The 8,878-nt window shown below is 35.2% G+C and overlaps 1 pseudogene; it reads left to right on the forward strand.

The window, feature by feature from the left end:
* Positions 1-5,436: 5,436 nt before the first annotated feature.
* LOC122043142 lies at positions 5,437-6,387 on the forward strand (annotated as a pseudogene).
* Positions 6,388-8,878: the final 2,491 nt, after the last annotated feature.

The following is an 8,878-nucleotide window of genomic DNA, read 5'->3' on the forward strand; positions in this document are numbered from 1 at the left end:
GGAGGAGTTGTGTTGATTGTATGGTGGGGGTATATACACATGTCTGTTGTGTTTTTACTGGAGGATACATGTTGATTGTACTTATATTTTGTGTACATATGTCTGGTGGGATTATTGGAGATTTTTGGTTGATTTTACATGTGTAGTGTGTACATATGTTTGGTGGGATACGTGGAGGTATCATGACGATTATACTCTTGTTGGAGGTATTTTTTTTGAGGTTTGGGGTTGTTGCATGGATGATGATTATATATATATATATATCATGTTCATCATTCATTGCATCTGATGACCGTTGTCTCCCTTGTGGTTGAGAGAGTCATCAGTTGGTTTGGTTTAGCACCGCACACTCGGCCACTCATGGGTAGTGGTAGTTGGAGCAGTTGCTGCTAGTCCTGTCGTGCCACCCGGTCACGAGGTTTAGTGAGATCCGGCGTTGTGAGCAGTCAGGGACCCTGATGCTATGTAGTTAGATAGCTACTAGCGGACTGTCCGCCTCGACCACTATATAGTGGGCTGGAGGGTAGTACAGTCGTCACAGACCCAAGCCTCTCGGCCATACAGGGGTCGGTGTCTGGAGAGGTGGCGGGGTGACCATGGAGCATGCATGCACTTTTGCATATGATGCACGGTGCATCTGGGGGTTATATTTGCATACATGCCTACTAGATACTAGTTGCATGTGTTTGTGGTATGTTACATTTGTTTGCGATATGATTGTTGCATATAGTTGCCATACTGCATACATGTCATTTATTTTACATGTATATGCACAGGTGTCACGGGTATATCTGTTGCAGATCCGGTGAGTTTACTGATCATTGTACCATGTGTCGATTCCAGATTGGGTATGTATCTGTCATTATGTTAGTTGTGGTTTGTACAGTTTATATGTCAGGTTATTATGTCAGATATGTTTAGGTGCATTGATTATGATAGTATGATCATGTTCTTTATTCCCTACTGAGACTGTATACTTTTGATCTCCATGTTTTATTTGTAGACCGTGCACTGTCTTTTCTATTACCTGCTGAGTTACCTATACTCACCACCGCATGTATACATTTATGTTTTCAGGTAGCCTGTAGATGGTTGGTGTCGCTCGGAGTATCCTGTCTGCCGAGTCCTACGTCACATCCGAAGATCGTGATTGTTTTCTTTTGTATATTCTTTTCTTATTTTTGGCATTGTATTTGTGTATAGCCATGTGGCTATCTTATGGTTTTGGTGTTGTATTTGTTGTATAAAGCCTAGCCGGCTAGCAGTGTGTTGATTGTGTTGTATTGGGCTTTCCGTTTTCGTTTTTCCGCTATGTTGGTTTTTAGTACAGCCGTGTGGGCTGTTTTATATATAACTGCGTGGTTGTGATTGTTTCATTCTAGCCGTATAGGCTGTTATTATAACTGCGTGGTTGTATATATAAATATTCCAGCCGCATGTGGCTGATGTATTTTGCTTGTAGTGATGCTTCATATTTCACCGGTACAGGGGAGATGTTGTCGGATTTTTGTCTGGCAGGGACTCCTTTGGGGGCGTGACATACTCAATACACTCTAAGTGTACTAGTGTAATTATATAGTTAAGATAAACTAATACCTAATTACACTACGACCTTCCAATGGTTTGTTCCTTTCCAATATGGTCGTGAGCTACTATTTATAATTTATAAGGTACTGATAACATGATCTTCTGTGTGTGACACCACACACCATGTTATCTACAATATAAATTAATTGAACAACTTCATTTATCATAAATGTAGATATTTGACCAATGTGATTCTTATTTCTAGATAAATGTTTATACCAAAAGCTAGGCTTTTAGTATACACTCTAACACTAACCTCGGACATTGTGTGGGCAATGATCTTCCGAGATGAGAACCACCAAGGCACCTTCTTCTTCCTTCCTTCAAGTTTCGGCCAAGCAAAAACTTCCAAAGGATGAAGAACTTTTTCCACCAACCAAGCTCCAAGGTATGCAAGAAAAAAGCCTCCTTTCTCTCATTTTCTCCAAGCTAGATCCGGCCACTTCTATGTCTCCAAGAGGTGATGAAGTTTCGGCCACAAGAAGGAGAAGAGAGAAGGGGAAGGGAAACCTCTAGGGGCCGGCCACACCTAGGAAGAAAAGAGAGGAAGAAAAAGAATAGAGTCATTCACCATGAAGGCACCTCTACCCCCTCTTTTATAATCCTTGGTTTTGGCAAATAAGGAAATTTAAATAAAAATTTCCTTAATTCTTTTTCCATGAAAATGAAAAATTATTTTAATTAAAATAATTTTCTTTTTTCAATTACAATGGCCGGCCACCTCTTTCCCCAAAACAATGAGAGTTTTAATTAAAACAAGAATTAAAACTTCCTAATTTGTTTCCAGAAATTTATAAAAATTTCTCCAATAATTTTTATCCCTTCATGATTGGTTAATAAAAAGAAAATTTTATAAATTAAAAACTTTCTCTTAAACATGTGGATAATTTTCAAAAAGGAAAGTTATCTCTAAAAATTAAAATCTCCTTTCAATCTACAAATAAGGAAAGATATTAAATCTTTTCTTAATCTTTTGCAGAAACTAATAAAAGAGAATTTTTAATTTTTAAACTTTCTTTTAAATCATGAACATGATTAAAAGGAAAGTTTTTACCAAAATTAAAATCAACCTTTTAATCTACAAATAAGGAAAGAGATTTAGCTCTTCTCTTAATCTTTTGTAAAATCTTATAAAAGGAAAGATTTAAAATTTTAAACTCTCTTTTAAATCATGTTATCCACATAAGAAAAAATTTTAAAATTAAAATTCCTTTTTATTTTAATAGGGCCGGCCACCTAAGCTTGAGTTCAAGCAAGGGTCGGCCACATGAATTCACCCATGAACCAAGCCATGGTCGGCCCTAGCTTGGTCTCCAAGCTAGCTTGGCCGTCCCCTATAGGATGGGTAAGAAGGTGTGTATAGGTGGGTATAGTACTCTATAATTAAGATGCTACGATAGAGACCGAGAGGAGGAATTTGTTTTGGTCTCCCGATAAAATTAAGCATCCCGTGTTCGCCCCGAACACACAACTTAATTTTATCAATAATAATTCATTCCACTAGAGAACTATTATTGAACTATCGCACCAATCCCAAATTACATTTTGGGCTCCTTCTTATTATGAGTGTGTTAGTCTCCCTATGTTTAAGATGTCGAATGTCCACTAATTAAGTGAGTTACTGACAACTCATTTAATTAATATCTTAGTCCAAGAGTAGTACCACTCAACCTTATCATCATGTCGGACTAAGTCCACCTGTAGGGTTTAACATGACAATCCTTATGAGCTCCTCTTGGGGACATCCTCAACCTAGATTACTAGGACACAGTTTCCTTCTATAATCAACAACACACACTATAAGTGATATCATTTTCCAACTTATCGGGCTTATTGATTTATCGAACTAAATCTCACCCATTGATAAATTAAAGAAATAAATATCAAATATATGTGCTTGTTATTATATTAGGATTAAGAGCACACACTTCCATAATAACTGAGGTCTTTGTTCCTTTATAAAGTCAGTATAAAAGAAATGACCTCTAATGGTCCTACTCAATACACTCTAAGTGTACTAGTGTAATTATATAGTTAAGATAAACTAATACCTAATTACACTACGACCTTCCAATGGTTTGTTCCTTTCCATCTTGGTCGTGAGCTACTGTTTATAATTTATAAGGTACTGATGACATGATCCTCTGTGTGTGATACCACACACCATGTTATCTACAATATAAATTAATTGAACAGCTACATTTATCATAAATGTAGACATTTGACCAATGTGATTCTTATTTCTAGATAAATGTTTATACCAAAAGCTAGACTTTTAGTATACATCCTAGCAGCCGCCACCCCCCACGCTCCGTCCTTGGGGAATAGGTTAAAAAATTAATTTAATAGAAAGGTAAAATAATCTCACATTAGAAAATTAAGAATAAATAGCCTAAAAGTAAAAGAATTGATTTATATTGAATCACACCCTTAATATTTTTAAAATATTATAAATATTTAATAATACTAAATCAATTTAAAAAATTATTATTATTCTTCAAAATATAGGATTAAATTTGGGCCTGATAAGTAATTGGCTTGATGGGTAAGTGACAAGTTAGGCCCAAATTTAACCGGATCGGGTAATCGAGCGTTGAATTTTACCAGTGGGATATAATCGGCTATTATATCCATCTCCAGGTCTTCCCATCTTCAAGTTTATAGTTTTCCATTACAACATGCTCCTGAGGTAGCTTCTCAAATTTTCCATTAATTTATCAAAGGATTTTCCCAAATTTTGCTTATTAAAAAAGAGAGAGGACATCCAAGATCACACATCTTTGGCTAATTTGAAGCTTTTATTAATTTTTTCTATAATTGTATTTTACTTTTTCTTATCTAGACATGTGACGCATTCAAGTATCGCACGTCTAATCATGGGGCCTCTTGCGCCTCTTACTGTGTCTATTGGCTGGACCATGGAATCTAGCTTTTCTCTGGTGGTGGCGGCCCTTCACGTCAAATATATTGTAAGACGTTTTCGCAATTTGAACTAATGATCTCAGATTACACGTAATAATTTTATTATTACGTGAAGACTCCACAAGCATAAAAGGTTATAGAGAGAGAAAAAAATTTTCACCTAATGACCAATTGATTTATTATAATAGAATAAAGGGTCAATTCCTCCCAGCCATACCCTCCCTCACACTCCCTAATCACTTGCTCAAATTAGAACATAATCATCTTTTGCGGGAAAAAAAAAAAATCTCGTGTTGTAATTTGATGCTAGAGGTGCTCAAATTAGGCTTTTTGGTATATGTTTGAAGGTCTATTGAATTTTTTGACACATTTTTCCGGATTAAATACAAATTCGGCCGGCTGAGACATACTCTTATTAAGTGAGATGCAAACATTCGTGGTGGCTTGGTGATCGAAGAAAATGGAAACCTTGCTCTTCTACTTTCTCCTTGTCAATTTTAAAACAAGAATCCATTGTCATGATGTTGGACATCTTGAGCAGTTGATGGAGCCAAAAGAGTGGGAAATCTGGAAAAGGCTGAGTCTCCAGATTCAAACTCAAGTTGTTCCATACTTGGTAAAATGTCCTCCTTCGGTAGCCAATCAATGCACAGCAAACCAAACTCTAGTGCTCTTCTTCATTTATTTTTCCTTCGGTAGCCAATCAATGTACAGCAAACCAAACTCTGGTGCTCTTCCTCATTTATTATGCAAGACTATAATGCAACACACCTTTACTATCCATAATAAACTCTAATTAAATATGCTATTGCTATCTCCTCGTCCACACACTCACTCACACCCACACACGCACACAGTGGCCTGCTATCTACTAGTATATATGCCGACTGAATATTCGATCCCCCTCTCATCAATCGAGAGCTAGAGATGGGGAGAAAGCCATGCTGTGCAAGGGAAGGACTCAACAGAGGGGCATGGAATGCTCTTGAAGACCAGATCCTTGTGTCCTACATCAACACTCATGGAGAAGGCAAGTGGAGAAACCTCCCCAAGAAAGCAGGTGATGATCAGTACATATATATATATAGTACTGATCATCACCTGCGGTGGCTCAACTACCTGCGGCCTGACATTTAGCGGGGCAACATCTCCGTCGACGAGGAGGAGCTCATCATCAGGCTCCACAAACTCCTCGGCAACAGGTGGCGTGCTTCTCGCGTTGATTGTTGAATATCGAAAAGGTTATACATATAATTTTAATTAACAGTCGAATTGACATGTTTTTTGGATAGGTGGTCTCTGATCGCAGGGAGACTGCCAGGGCGAACAGATAATGAAATCAAGAACTACTGGAATACAACCTTGGGCAAGAGAGTCGTCCGAGCCTCATGCCAACCGAAAGGCAACGACGGCCTTACCCCCGACTCCGATCCATCACCGGAGGCAGCAAGAACAGGAGCAGCTGCTGCTGGTCCAGACAAGAATACAGCCATCATCCAGACCAAGGCCCAAAGGTGCACCCGGACATTCTTCCATTACCATCAAGCACTTGAACCCCAGCCTCCATCTCCGCCGCCGCCGCCGCCGCCGCCGCCGCCGCCACAAGCACTGCTTACTTATTCGCGGCAGCTCCACCATCTGCTGACATCTAATAATTGTTCTTCTTCACTAGTAGCGCAAGAGGAGGGGATCGTCGCAGGAGGAAGAGAATTGGTAGAGGAGGCATGCTTGGCCATGGCGTCTGACGACGCTAACTTCGTCTCCTCACAAGGACCGAGCGAGAACTTCCTTGACGCCGATTTCGACCTATCTTACGTGGACTTTCTTCTTGATCAAACGGAGGAGGAGGAGTACTGGACGAACGTGCTGGACATGTAGCAAACATTTTCACCACAAATTCCACTAGCTATATTTTCAATAAAATCAAAACCGACCATGTACAAGGAAGAAGGCCAGGAAATAAAATAAAGAAAAAATATCCCTCCCAACTGTGAGGATTTAATTATGATCATTCTATTCATTATATACGTAACTCGTTTTCTTTGTTTCCCATCAACTTTTATTTGCGTGTTATTGACAGTGCATCGTACATTAACATCACAAAATTGTGTGAGAGGGAATATTCTGGTCCATTTTTCTTTTTTCTTTTACATATTTATTCCACTAATTCCTCTCTTACGTGATTTTTAAGCTGTTGCATCGTAAGAGATTCCTCCAAACTGCCTAAATAATATATTTTTGATTAACCGAATTTGTATTAATTGTAACGTAATTAATGTGTTGACTTGTCAACTACTTAACGACGTTAATTGTAGCGTTGAAGAGAAATGCACTGTGAAAATGATGTGCTGCTATATACATAGCAGACCGTGAGCTAACAAAGGCAGTCTAATTGATTGCGTGTATCTATCAGTTTTTCTTACAAAAATAAATTTAACTCAGGGATTACAAGTTTAGAATAATCACCTGTAATTACTTTAGAAATAATGCCATACTGTAATTTCTTAAAACAAGCATTTTTAATTTTTAATGTCTTCATAAGAAAAATGTGGTCGCGGGATTATATTGAAGTCACTCGTGCATGCAACATTGAAAAACATGTGGAAGAAAGAGGATAAATTCTACATCATTATCGAGTAATAATAATAATAATAATAATAATTAATCATCATATATATATATATATATATATATATATATATATATATATATATATATATATATATATATATATATATATAAAAGAAAAAAGACAAATTCTATATCATCATCGAGTAATAATAATAATAATAATAATAATAATAATAATAATTAATCATCATCATATATAGTGATGATTAATTATATATATATATATATATATATATATATATATATATATATATATATATATATATATATATATATATATGAACATATAACTTAATCCATGAATATATAGTTACCACTTGTGTGTATATATATAAACTCAATTTATTTCTAATAAGTAGGACTATAAATGAATCAAGTGTTCGTGAACAAGATTAGTATTTGGTTTGATAAAAACTTATTTATATTCGTTTAATATATACAAGATTAATTAAACAAAAAAACTTGAACAACTTGTTAAACTAAACAAATAAGCTTGAACACATATGTGTTCAGCTTGTTAACGTTTGTGAACAATATTCATAAACCATATTTATTGATAAATTTTTTTTTCAATATGCTAAATAAATAATAAAATAAAATAAAATAAACAAATAAGTTTAAATTATCAAACTCAATAATCAATCAAACAACTAAAAGTTTTAAATAATCAAACAAGGTTGAATTAAAAGTTCGATAACATCTAAACAAATCAAGTTCGAACCAAACTCAAGTCAAGCTAGAACTAAGCTCAAGCCAAATTCGAACCAAGCTCAAGCTAAACTTGAATTGAGAGTTCGATAACATCTAAATAAGGTAAGCTTAAACCAAGCTTCAAACAACTTCAAACTTATAAAAAATAAACCAAGCCAAACTTGAACAATCATTTCAATCTTAATTCATTTTAAACTCGACTCGACTCGATTATCTTATCAAATAATCTTGAACATCCTAAAACTTAACTTACTCGACTCATTTACATCCCTAACAATAAGCCACATTTATTTTTCTTCAATTACGAACATCCCTTACGTCGATTTATTAATTATTTTTGTCTTTTTCTCGGTTCTTTTTCATTAACAAAGATATATATATAAACAGACAGGTGCAAATTACAAATTAAGGTCCTTCCACTCAACACGGCAGTTTCATCCGCATGTACAACGATCACGTTCCACCTTCCAAGTCAATACCCTTATCTCAGATTTCATACCATTAATAAAAACAATCTTCGCCTTAGATTATGATGTAGGGGTAGAATATTTATACAATCTCATAAGTATTAATGATTCTATTCACAACTAAAATGCACTGTATGATATTATTTCTTTTAATAAATGACAAATTTGACATGTTGGACGGTTGAGATGTTAGTTGTGAGTATTTCAAATTTACTTTGATAGTCAGATAAAAAATTTCTATGAACCGAATCGATTATTCTCATGTTCAGTCGGTCTAAAAATTAAATACTTGATGTTAATTAAAAAAATAAAAACAATCCACAGCTCTCCCTACATTTTATTTTTTTTTTAATAATGTAAAAGGACGTGAGATGGAATCAATAGGTTCATTCAACTTTAACTATATTAGACACCACCAAACCTTCAATGATGCTGACCAATTATGGAGATATTTAGAAATGACAAGTCAATTAATTAATAGCATGCCTAGTCTTGTCCATATATATATATATATATATATATATATATATATATATATATATATATATATATATATATAT

The sequence above is a fragment of the Zingiber officinale genome, chromosome 1B (genome assembly GCF_018446385.1).
Source record: "Zingiber officinale cultivar Zhangliang chromosome 1B, Zo_v1.1, whole genome shotgun sequence".
Classification (NCBI taxonomy): domain Eukaryota; kingdom Viridiplantae; phylum Streptophyta; class Magnoliopsida; order Zingiberales; family Zingiberaceae; genus Zingiber; species Zingiber officinale.